The sequence below is a fragment of the Tauraco erythrolophus genome, chromosome 3 (genome assembly GCF_009769465.1).
Source record: "Tauraco erythrolophus isolate bTauEry1 chromosome 3, bTauEry1.pri, whole genome shotgun sequence".
In the NCBI taxonomy this organism is placed as follows: Eukaryota; Metazoa; Chordata; class Aves; order Musophagiformes; family Musophagidae; genus Tauraco; species Tauraco erythrolophus.
This window is the reverse complement of record NC_141467.1, coordinates 74,304,976-74,318,943: the sequence shown is the minus strand read 5'-3', so window position 1 is coordinate 74,318,943 and position 13,968 is coordinate 74,304,976.

Genomic DNA, 13,968 nt, shown 5'->3' with positions numbered 1-13,968 from the left:
CAGCAAAGATCTGCATTTCAATTTCTCTTGCTCATGGATGTCTTTGAAAATATGTCAAATAGGATGAAACAATAGTAATCAAAACAGTGGGTAAATGAAATGTTCAGTTTAAGTTTAAATGAAAGGAACAAGTGCATCAATAAAAGTGGAAAAACTCCCATAGTACAACAGAATAGGAAAGGACATTAGTGAATCAAAAAATAAATAGGTTTATGAGACAAAAATAAGAGCAAATATAAATAGTATTTGCTATTAGGTGGGATTTTCAAAAGCAGGCTGCATGCAGGCTTTATAGCACTTGCAATGAAGCCAGTAATAAGACTCCCACTGAATTAACGGAGAATACATCTAAGCCAACACTAAGCACTTTGAAGATCCCACCACTAACCATACACTAAGCCATCAAATGATGAAGGAAAGCTTTCATATTCCTTCAGATAGCAAATAACAATTTTACTACATCATTCTCTGAGAGCGTAGCAAGGTCAGAGATTACTTCAAGTGTATTTGATACATAAAGCACCAATGTTCAATATGCTCAATAGCAGATTTCCTGTATATTGTTGTAATAATAGAAACGTTTTACAATTTTAAAGTGAAGTGAATTTTAAAGAGAGTGAAGTTACGCAATATGGCTAGGATGAACATTAGCAGCAGCTGTTGCAATAGACAAGGTGGCAGGATTTTGTCATAAGTTGTCATGACAGGATGCTAGGAAGACCACAGGCTATGTAAGAGTTGGATTCCTTCCTCTCTTTGAGAATTCGTAACACTGGCTGACTATTTGAAAGATAACTGTCTAGAACACTACTCCTTTTACAGAAACAATTTTAAGATGTCTATGTTTCAAGTCATTCATAGCAAGAGAGAAACCTAGTGTCCTAAAAACAGTGAAGAAGATTATGTTGCCCATATGGGTTTTGGGAAGCAAGGACCTGAGCATATTTAAAACCAATTCCTTTACAACATGGGCACAACTCTCTCTCAGCCTCGTTACTGGAGCTGTTCTGTTTTATATAAATCATTAATTATAAATGAAGTAAGAAAAGATTTTATTTGAAAGTGATAGTCTTCACAGTATTTTTTCACAAAACATCAGCTAATAATTAGAAGACATGAAACCATAGAAGTAATGTATCAGAGATTATATTCTCTCTTGTGTTAACTGGCTACCTGGGACAGATCCAAGGTCAGAGCTACCAAGTCTTGTTTGATGTGTATCAGCAACAAGAAAGCAAGACTGTGTGTTGGAAGGACCTACGTGTTGAGTCACCAGCTTGAGACCTTGATAGGCTAGGAAACCAGGCTGATGGAACCCTCATGAAGATCAACACAGGGAAATGCAAAGTTCTGCACCTGTGGAGGAACAACACCATGCACTAATATATGCTGGGAGCCACCAATCTGGAAAGCAGCTTTGCAGAAAAGGCCCTGAGTGTCCTGGTGGACACCGAGTTGAACGCGAGGCAGCAATGTGCGCTTGAGAAAAGGAGGTCACCAACATCCTGGGCTTCATTAAGCAGAACACTGGCAGAAGATACTTCCCTTCTGCTCAGCCCTGGTGAGACACATCTGGAGCACTGTGTCCAGTTTTGGAATCCTTAGTACAAAAAATATGAATATAACAGAGAGAGTCCAGCAAAGAGCCATGAAGAAGATTAATGGCTTGGAGCATTTCTCCTGTGAGGAGAGGCTGAGGGATCTGGGAATGCTCAGCCTGCAGAAGAGAAGGTTCAGGGAGGACCTCATCAAAATATGTAAATAGTTGGTGAGAGGTTACAGAAAGGTTGGAGCCAGGCTCTTTTCAGTGGTGCCCAGTGACGGGACCAGAGACAATGGGGACAAACTGAAAGACGGGAAATTCCATTTAAACGTAAGAATTTTCTTTTTCCTGTGAGAGTGGTTCAACACTGGCACAGGTTGCCTACAGAAGCCATGCAATCTCTGTTCATGGGAATATTTGCAACCCACCTGGACATGGCCCTGAGCAGCCTGCTCTGTCTGACCCTGCTTTGAGCAGTGGGCTGGACTAGATGATCTTCAGAGTTGCCATCCAACCTCAACCCTTCTGTGATTCTGTGGTCTGAGAATACCTGTTGAAGAAAGCTTGATAAGAATATGTTAAAAATATGTATTCTGATCTTCTGGTTAGAAAGTATACCATGAAGTTCTTTAGTATGGTCACTCTTCTGTTAAAAGCCAGTAGAATAGCAAACTTCCCCTGAGTATTTCCTATTGTGGCATCTGAGTCAGGGCCTGAAGGATTAGATATATAGAAGAACTTTAGTGTAGGGAGGTATTCTAAGGATTAGGAAAATTCAAAGATAAGATCAATAAAAAGTGGGAAAATATACAACTACAAACAAAGAACACTTTACAGGAAGTAATTATAAGAGCTATTATTTTAAAAAAAAGATAGACCAATCAATTTAATTATGAAACAACTTTAAACCTGGAGAGCTAATTTACAGAATACATAATTAGCATATGTAGGTAATTGCTATGAGATGTTATCTAATCCTGAGAATAATAGGATTATTAAAATGAAAAACAGGAATAAGCACAGCTAGAGTAGATAGGATAGAGAATAATAGTAATAAATATCCCTTGTGTTGAGTCAAAACTAAGAAAGAAAATCAATCAGGTTCTAGTAAAAAACATTCTAATTACTATGCCAGATGTGTCAAGTAGTGATACAATTTTTTTCTGTTTTTGAAGCACCGATACTGACCTTTCTGTCACTTGCCTAGGATTTTTGTCAGAATAATCAGAAGGCTCAAAAAAACCCCAGATGTAGTCTGTCCTAAGAAAAGAAACTCTGTCATTTCCATTATGCACTTGTATGAGATGACCGCAGTCCTCTTTGGATAGTTATCAGGATTCAAACACTAAAAACTTAAAGATCTGATCACCTTCTCTGGAAAGCTGACTATAGCTTTGGGATTTTCTGATATATATTAATGTCATCAGTAAAAAATTGATAGACGCAAGTTACTCCAATATGGATAATAATTAAATTGCATATCAATCCACTGCTATAGGGCAGTTTGCCATTCAAAATAAGGATGGCATATTAACCATCTCTGAGGCAGTAATTTCTTCTATAACTTCAATTTAATACTATATCAAGGGCAATTTTTATCCCAAAGAGTCAACGCACTGAAAATTATAAAATAACAAATTCTAAAAAAAATTATCACATAGAATGTAGTGGAAACAGTATACATGGATTGACAGAACTTGTGTCAAGATAAAATCAAGATAGGAATTACATTTAAGATGATATAAAATAGTAGACATAAAGAATGGTGCTACTTGTTTCTTTAACATGACAGTGTTGAGTATTTTTCAAAGAATGAATAACAGAGAAGACAGATGTAGAAGCTGAAGAAGCATAAGAACGTTCTTGTGTGATCTGATCTAGGTGGTCCTGCTCCGGCGGGGGGATTGGACTAGATGATCCCTTCCAATCCCTAACATTCTGTGATTCTGTGAACAGAGAATAGTCCACAGGAAAACGTTCGTAGGATATTATACCAGTAAGCATACATTTGCAAAAGCTAAACGTAATAAGGATGCAAACTGTGTAGAAAGAATGATATCATTTTAAATACCAGATTTTGTGCCTTCCAGAGAATGTTTTCTGACATAAAAGATCCGTTTGGTAGTGTTGTAGGTAGAGGGCAAAATAAATATTACAACTACATATTTAGTGCAAATTAGGTAAATTAATGTACAGAGGTTTGCCAAGGTGTTTAGCCCGTTTAATGTATTTTCAGCCAGTAGAAACCTCATCCTCACTGATTTTTTTAAAGGAATTTATTCAAAGACTCATCTAAAGCTCTCAGGAAACAGCAATCTTTTTGTGTACCTCTTTCAGAATTCACTGAACAACTTTTGGCTCTGGCTTAGAATCATACCATAAATTATGATTGGTGATCATGATCTGCCGCTGGCTTAAAAAGGACTTGTCAAGTTAAGGCATGCACCAGTTTTTGTAGACCTCAACATAGAGTGGAGTGATTTAGCTATTATTTTCAGTTACTTCTGACTCTTCATTGCAAACAGCCAAGCGTGATTAACATGCTTGGACTTTCAAGCCTATGAAAGTGATCGAATATGCTGGAAATAATGTCAAAACCAATCAGATATTTTTACTCAGCTATAGCTCACAGACTGAAAGGCAAAGCATCTTTAACTCATAGAAGACCATCTCTCTGTACCAAACATAATTTATCATCTTCTCTGCAATCAGCAAATCAGAGAGAGAAGAACATTATACAGAGGCAAGGAAGAGAGCACAAGCTGAGACCTTCTTCCAAGGATCACTCTACGGCTGTAAAAAGATCCAAAAGTCAAAAAAAAAAAAGTCCCAACCAAAACAAACACTAAAGTCCTACAAAATTAAAAAGAAATTAAAAAGAAACAAAAACACATTGAAATGCAAACAAATAAACAAACAACAACAACAAAAAAACCCAACACCTCCCCCCCCCCAAAAAAAAAAAAAAATCTGGTCTTTTCAGCCCTCTATCCTATCCCAGACTGTTCAACTGAGAGGAGCAGAACTGTCAGGAAAATGCTTTTCACTTCAAGTAACTTCATCTAAAATGCAGTGCAAGTGAAGACTGCTCTGATATCAGCTGCTGGAGTGGCAAGCAAGGTGATGGGTGCAGCTAGATAAGCATTCATGTTTCAAAACTATTCAATCACAGTTTAAAGGATGATCATTAGTAAATCAAGCCCCTGTCCCATGGAAAACCTGCTCAGTTCGTGTAGTTTAAACCACATCAGGATTGAAGTGGTTTTAATGATTTATTAATGAGGTGTAATTAACTGAGAATCAGTGAACTATATATTCAGGATCAATATCAGCTACGCAACAGATAAACCACGATACTATTGCAAATGTTAATAAGCAACAAAGTATTTTCTAAATACCTTCTATAATCCCAATAAATCTTAATCCCTCTTTTTATCCCCAACACAGTGATACATGGACTCTTTCAGAGGTCATGGGTGGTGCAGGCTGCCCTCATTTGGGTGTGTGGGACACCTTGCTCTGGGACATGTGAGTGCGCCGGCTGCCCTCCATCCTCCCAGAGGCGGGTGACCACACACCCCCAGGGTGCAAGTAGTCACATACCCCTGTGATGGCTGAGGGCAGTGGCAGTGGCCCATGGGAGAGTCGTGCTGTAGGCCCAGACACAGTCCTGGTGCCACGGGGCCACATCTGGCAGGGTCACACCAGTGCCATTGCTGCCCTGCTCCCCTCTTCTCCTGTCCACTACAAATCCTTGTGTTTTGCTTATTTACCTGTTTAGATTACTTTTTTTTTTCCCCCAGAGCTCTCTTAGTTCTCCAGTTACTGTTTAATCAGACTGATGGTTGTCTTCCTCCTTACCAAGATCAATTTTGGGCAAATACCCGCTCAGAAAATTTGGGCATCCCACTCATGCATGCTCTTACATGCACATTCCTGTCTTGCTGGCTGCTGTCATTCTGAACTCTTTGCCAAGGCTGAGCCTATCAAGTGCTGGTAACACATCAAGCTATTAACCGTTGAAACATACCATGAAGATCAGAAGTGACGATGGGACAGAGCTGTTATGCATCTATAATTTCTATGCTGTTGTCATATTTGCACAAATAAATTCCATGTCTGCAGCTACAGAAAAGAAGTAGTAAATCTTGTTACAAAAATATAGCAGCTGATTTTTTTCTATTTTGCTTTGACTTAGGGTTCTTGAACAACAAATATCAGTAGTTATGACTGACCTTTACATTCTGAAAGCAAGTGTGCAGTGAGATTCAGGTTTTATAAATGGATGCTTTTCTGACATTTTATAAATATTTTAACAGTTCTGAGGGAGAACGGAAATACCACTTTTTTGAACAGAAAAGTGTATGACTGCACAAATTCAGAAAATATTTACAGCTGTATTGAAATCCTAAAGGTAAAGAGAAGACTACATAAAATAAGTCACAACTTTGAGACTGCAGAAGAAACAGAGCAGTTATGATGCCACTAAAGAGAAAAGTATAACAAGTTTAGTTGTACCAAAGAGAAATTGACAGTTCCTTCCTTTTGCACAAGCTCTAGTGGAGAATCAGTAAACACATAGGTGCTCTATGCATTGTTAACGACTGTATATATTTGTTGTGCTTCTGCAATATCCTAAACCACCCAAATTAAAGGTAGCTTGATGCATGTGAACACCTGTGTAAAGAAAAAAAATATCCATTAAAAGCAAATAATTATTTTTCAGGATGGTTTGATTTCAATGACAAAAAGCAGTTTTTGCTTCACTGCTCAGAACGTCAAAGTTCTTTCTCTCTTATCTCAGAAACCATTGGAATCTGAAAGCAACAACGGAAGAAGGTGACAGCCTAAAACAAACCTAGTGGCACTGTTGATTCACTTATTGCTTGATAAACTGAGTAATCACATATGTGCATGAGAACAGAATAAACCTACACCTCTTAATATATGCATGGTTAAAAAAAGTAGCCTTATAAATTTAAACTGTAGTTACATGTGCATGGTAAGTGAGCAATCTAATAAATCTTACAATACAAAGATTCAAACGAATAAACAGTTACTGCTGGATGATTCTGCACTTACACCATTTTATAGCTTGAAACTTTATGTTATATTTTCCTCTGGTGGTAAGAAATTTTTCCCCGATTTCATATATATTTCATTAAACTAATGTGTATTCCCACAAAGCAAACAAACAAGCAGAAATCCCAACTTATTATTGCTGGTGTACTATTCTTAAAAACATTTTTTCAAACCTTGAATTTTAAATGTGGTCTTCAGATTTTTGACATTATGTTTGCAATCGTGTTTTCAGTACCCTTATGTCTGCCAGCCTTCCACCTGTTGGACTTCACTCTAATTTTTGCCTCACAAGATTTAAAATGGTATTGTTATATATATGAATTTTAAACCTACTCCAGGTATTCAAACCATTCCCACATATACTTAGCACACAAAATTTCTTTTGTTCATCAGGTAGGTGTCAGGGCAAATTGCAGGGAAAGTTGGTAGATGGATCCATCTATCCACTTTATGTAATTTCTAACAGCAGAAATTTCATAGATGGCTCCTGATAGCCAATTGCCTCTCATGTATTTTGCCAAGCTGTCAGAGAAACAGAAAAAAGCATCCAGAGTGCTGTTCTGCTATATTAACTGGGAGACAACAGCAGGAGTGTGTGGGGACCCTCCTTGTCACCCCTCTAATGGATGCAACAAGCATTGGGAAAGATTATACACTGTAATTTTCCTTTCTGTATTTACCTAAAATTCACATCTGTTAACATCTGTTGGGCTTGCTTCTAATTTTCCAGTACCTGCTTCTGGTCAATGCAGCTCTGTAGCTCCAGCGTATATGCTTACCTGCAGAGGAAGACCAAAATCCCAGGACTCAAGGTAAAGCGACACTATGGGAAATATTTGTGTGAGGATTATACCTAGAAGATAATATATTTCAGCACAACAGTTCCAGATTAATATTTTACTGGTGTTAAACTGGCTAGCAGACCTACAGAGACAGACATAAATTACAAAGCAGATAGTTTAACATCAACTTGGCGAGTTTTTAAAACCCTGAGATCAAAGTGGAAGAGATGTGTGAGAAGAACAGTCTGATTACGGGTTGTCAGAGTGGTTCAGGAAAGGATCAAGATCATGCCTGACTAGTTTGTTGAAATCCTTTGAAACGATTACCACCAAGGTAGACAAGGTGACACAGTGGGAGCTCTCTCTGAGATTCTCAGTAAAAGCTCTGCAGCCACTTCAGGGGAGTCTTGTTAAACAATGCATTTATTTTAACATTGAAGGTAGACATGAAAAGAAGGCCAGCAGAGAAGTTGAACACCAGGGAAAAAATGAAAGAAACAATTGTGGATATTGTGCTGATAGCTCACACTGTGCTTGGTCCTGAGATTTCCCAGACAGCTTTTGCTGCTACGATTAACCCCATGATCCAGACTGACTGCTCCCAGAGAGACGGATGAGCAGCTGCACCTCCGCGGATCACAGGCTCCAGGGAATCCAGCGCTGCTGACCTTTGGATTCTCTGAAGGGCGATTTACAGCAGATTCACCTTTGCAAATGGACGACGAGTTGTTTTAGAGGGGATGTGTCTCGCTGTATTAGGTATAAACAGCGAGGTGCTGGCAGCGAAGGGCTGCTCTGTGAGGAGACGTGGGCTGCCCCCTGCCAGGAACAGCCGCTCCAGCTGGCGCCAACGGACCCGCCACAGGGCACGGCTGAGCCCCTCAGCCTGGCGAGGGTTGCCTCTGGGAAAATGTAAAGGACAGTAAAAAAATGAAAGAAAAAGGATCAACGGTGTGAGAGCACGCGAGGCGCTCCATGGTGTGGCAGCGATGAACGCAGAGGGGCTGCCGACCATGGAGGCCTCACAACAGAGGCACCAGAGAGGAGGAAGAGAGCATGAAGGAAGGAGCAGCGGCGGAGTAAGGAACAAGGAGCGGCCGGAGACACCACTGTGCCCTGACTCCAACCCCCTGCCCCATGCGTCGCCTCCCTGAAGGGTCTGAGTGTAACTTGTGGCAACAACAAGGTGGGAGGAGAGGCCGCAGCCAAGGTGAGCGGGGGAAAGGGGGAGAAAAGGTGCTTTCCCTGAGTGTTTAAATGTTTGTCTTCTTTCCTTCCCAATACCCAAATCAGTAATTAAATGTTTTAAATTAAGTTAAATTCCCCAGACTCAAGCAGAGTTGAGTCTGCTTTGCTTGTGACAGTAATTGCTGCATGATTTCCCTGCTTTTATTTCGACCCACGGGATTTCTCACTCTTGTTCTTCCCCTTCCTGCTTGCGGGGGCAGGGGGAGTGCGCGAGCGGCTGTGTGGGTGCTTTGGATGCCAGCCGGGGCCAACCCACCACATTCACTCAGCCTCAGATAACTCAAACTTAGTTATCCAGCCACCTAGACTACTTCCATAAGAATAGCTACTCACAGAGACAGATTCATCTCATTTAAGATAACGATCAGGGATTAATGGCCTCAACATTTTAAGAAGGTTCTAATTTATAGCTCTTTCCAAGGCAATGATCTAGCTGGCATGTGTTTTGCAAAAGCATAGGTTTCATAATCTGCTGCCCAATAATGAGAACTCTCCTCTTGTAGCAGGGAGACTGGTCTCTCAAAACTGTGTATTTTTTAATATTTAACAAATCAAGCTTAGCCCTGAAATGTCTCCAAGACTGTGACAGTTTGGAGTAAGCAAAAAACCAGACCTGGAATTGCATGCTAAAATTAAATGCATTGGTAAAATCTTGGCATCAAAGTATGCATGAATTTGTAGATTATCCTCTTCAATGGGCATGAATCCCATTTTAGTTACCTGCATACTTTATGCATGAGGACATAGAACTCCAGCTCACAGTAAGAGTGTGTGTCCTTGCTTATGGAAGTTGTGCGGTTTGGGGGTTACCTTATGAAATAAACCACTTGAATTCTGTACCTTATTGTCAGTATCTTCTTGTGAGACGTGTGTCTAAACTTGCATTATATTTATATAACCAATGGAGTCTATAGAGGTCATCACATGAACAAGAAATTCACATCTATCGTAGGGCAAAGTTTTCCATACTCTTTTTTATATGGACTAGATATTCTTTGATTATAAGGGGAGATTAAGCACCAAGAGCTTCATTCAGGTGTCCAAACATAGGCAGCACATGCCATTTAATCTATCCTAGGGTGTTAATTTCACCATAGAGGCGATAGATGCAAGGTTTTTGGGACTCACACCCATGCCTATGCTCTTCAAGAGCAGCAACTAGACACAAGCTGGGACAGCAGGCTATCTTCTATCTCAAATGACAGTAAATACCTATGTTTGGGCATCTTAATTGAACTTTTGGTTGACATAGAAACAAACAAAGGTGTCTTTACCAGGTACTGGATCCTATGCTACAGACCTCTAACCATAATCAAGAATGGACATATCTCTGAAACAAATGGATGTGGAGGAAAAGGTTACATAGTCATGCAATCATGTTGTACTGTGTAGAAACATATGATGTACCAGCCATGTGACTCAGGAGGTTAATTTCCAATTGAGTGCATCCTGGTAAATCTGCATCTAGTCATAATAATATATTCAGTAATACTGAGACACTTGCCTTTGAAAATTTGACCTACGTCTTCTAGAGGATTTAAGAACTTAATTCTTGGTCAGTTATTTTTAATTTGGCTGTTATTTTAGCATTGTATATGTGCAATGGAAAGTAAGAAACAAGCATATATGACATTAAGCAAAGGCGGAAAATATTTGTACTGCTTTTTGAGGGAATGCTGCAAAGGAGGTAACATAATGACTGAATATTCCATCAATATTTGGAAAGCTATTGTGTTGTGCATACAGTTTCCAAGATAGCAATCAGATAAATATGCAAGAAGAACTGTTTGTGCTTGTGATATGAAGCAGCATTACTATAGATCTCAACCTGAGAGTATCTGAAAAGCAGGCCCAAGGGAATGCTGCAGGCAGCTAGCTGATGCAAGGCTGTCAAAATTCAAGGACTTTAAGGACATTTTCTTAAATGCAAAAGAGACTGAAAATTGCAAATTTACTTCTTTGAAGCACTTCTGTTTCATCTGTGGTGATTACTAGGGTGTTTTGCTTTGCCTAAAGATTTCTCTGAACTTAAAATAGCACAGACTAAATTCTTCCTCTCCTGTTTAGCCTTGAAGTACTTAGATATCCTTACAGTAAATGGACAACAATTTGGGAGGATATGCAGATAATAAATTCTTTTTCATATTTTAGTTTTAAAGGCTATGATAGTTTAAAATTTAAAATAATGATGACTTTTTCTGGCGGTCATTTGTTTGCAAAGAATGAAAAATATTGTTATTGGAATGTTTTCAACTGTGGTTTTGAGTCACTGTAAGTAGCCCTTTTAGAACAGCTTAGATTGACACTGCATCAAGGAAAACAAAATTCATAGCACAGAAAAGTATGAATCTGGGTCATGTTTGCTCAGCTATACCTCTCATGTCTGAAGTCAAACCACTGTTTTCAGACTGAGTATAAAGAAGCGAGTTGTTATCTTCACTTAGTCATTAACAAAAACTGAAACCCTGGATTCATTCTCACTACTAAAATTACATCACGTCATTTACACTAGCAGGCTCTTGCTGTAAACAGAACAGAATGCAAAGGCAGGACATCAGAGATTCAACTATGCAGCTCAAGAAATGTGGAATCCTTGTTTGCAAAGGTTGTTTTTTTCTTAGCATATCTTTCTTTTGGAGAGGCTGTGTAGGATTTCTGGTAAGTCTCTCCACCTCTCCTACTTGTTCAATTCTTTTTCCCTCTTGATCTTTTCTTGTCAACTGTCAAAACATGAGGTCCTAGCTGATTCTTTTCCCTCCTATTATCTGGTAGTAGGCATTACTCTGACTTACTCCTTAGCAGTCATCCTTAGCAAAGAAATGATGGAAAAAAAATGTTTCCTAGTTTCATACTGTTACCACTGTCCATTTGCAGTAACAGGTAGACCAATGGAAACAAGACAGAAGACTGCTCATCTTAGTAAATGTTCTTTCATTGGGAATTTTTGTTACTTTAGTTCTGAAATTTTTTATACTTTTTTTCACCATTTTACTTTCTTAAAGATTTCTGACTCTTTTCCTTATGCTTAGATGAAATTGACATTTTAAAGATCTTATTTTTAAACCCAGTAATTTGCATACACAAATATAAAAATGTAGCTTCTCTAATGACAGTCTATTGTCTTCTTTGTGCAAGTTTACTAAATAAATTCAAAATGTTCAGAATTTGGGCAAGAAACACTATTCTGTTCTTATGTGCGGAAACCTGTATTAATTCGTATTTTAACACTTTTAAGCATATGCTCTTACTCAGACATAAAATTCAATATTCTGATAAGACAGTACTTGTTGTATAAAATATAGTGAGTTTAACATCTTGTCCTAGATTTTAAGAAATGATCTTTTTATGTATTCAATTTTGCATATACAAATAATTGAGCTTGAATTTCTGCATGCATAATTCATAACAGGTGCAAATATTCTTTGGGTGATTAGATAATGGCTAATATTTGTGCTCACATTCACTTTAGGCACATGAATTCAGGTCAATGATTTCTGAGCACAAAATTGCCTCAAACTGTGAAGGGAGGCAGACACATGTAAATCAGGTCTTGATTTTGTTGACTGATTATGGGTAGATTTGTTCCTGCAAGGTGCTGAGAACTTTCAAGAAATTTTGAGAATCCGCTGTTGCTCTGGGATGGTTAGGAGTGCAGAGTGATCAGCACCTTGCACAACTGGGAACTACGATGTCCCAAAAACATCGTTTGTGAACTGACTCACTTTCAGGCTACAACTCAGAAAGCATATGTTTAGCTTAAAGGGCAAGTGAAGTGTCATTGTAATGAATGGAGTCACTTATGTGCTTTAAATTAACCACGTATTTAAGTACTTTGGTAAACCATGACAGTTTATTACCAGATTTTGAATGAGGGAAGACGGCCATTAACATCAAAAAGGCACAGGACATTCAGGAGAACTTGAAATAAATTAACCATGCACACTTGCTACAGAGCATTAAAGCTTTGTATGGATGCTTTAATTCAGATGTAGAGTGGTCTTGGGTCACTTTATCTTAACCCTCCTTGGGCTAGTGAAGAAAGGTCACTTTACTTCTGAATGAGGGAAGTCACAGAATGTTTTAACATGCTTTAATTTTGTTTTATCTTTCCTAAGTAGAAGCAATAAGATATACTTAGGATGAAATAGATATTTGTAAGAAAACTACAGTTCATTGAGTCTATTTCATACGGATCCTCTCAGGCTCTGATAGGAGCCTCAGCTGAACACACCAGCCTCCATCACCCTGAGGTGCTGAACTAAGAGCTGAAGGTTCCAGGAGCTACAGTTCTAGCTGAAGATCTACTCCTCACCTCTGTAAGAAAGAAAGGAGAGAGAGAAACCCTGGTTGAAGCTAGCATTGTTAGAGTTTCATAAACTCTGCTGCAGAGCCCGAACTGAGCTCAACCCCAAGAGCATTTATTTGGCTAATAACCAAGCCAAAACAAAATAAAAATGAAACACCTCTTCTTAACCTGTTATATTCCTCATCATTCCTGCAGATTTATTTTAAAGGACCTCTCTAAAGATAGTTTATTTGCTCAGAAAGTCAGAAGCTGGAAACTGGTAACAGGAAAACATTCTTAAATTTGTTTGGTTTTGTTTTCTAGACTAAGTTCTATATATCTCAGTTATATCTATAATAGCCAATTATAGATAATTACATGTGCATATAAACATTTCTTTATCTATTATATATACACATCAGTTATAATAATGATAATATAATATTAATCAAAGGAAGGTTACTACAAGGACTGATAACACAGAAGAAATTTCAAGTGTGATCAGCATAGGACTAATTTCTTCGGTTGAATATTCACCAACTTACCACAGAAGATCAAAAGAAATTTCCTTGATGAATAATAACCTTTAATATGTCCAACATACCATAAAAGCAAACTGGGATAAAATGTGTGGATCAGGGTTCAAAACGTTGTAGTTGATTATTATGATCAAATTCAAAATGTTGTAGCTGATTATTATGGAAGAATGTTGAACGAGAAGAACGTCCTAACATCCCTCAGACTAATGATGCATTCTCGCATGTGAACCTGGTGCCTCCTAGAGAATGTAAATGAAGGTTCTACAAAGAGGGAAAGAACTGACATTCGTCCTGTGACCCTACACGTATGTCAGGCACTCAGTGTGTTGTTGGAGCAGAGTGGTGACTTTGCAGCCTCTTAAGGTGGTATTCCCTCTTAACAGGCAGCTGGCAGAGATTCTCAGTGTTATTTTGCTGCTGTGCAGTATAATTCAGTTTACATTCATACTATTAGCCAGGATTCTTCAAGCTTAGTTAGCATACAACTGT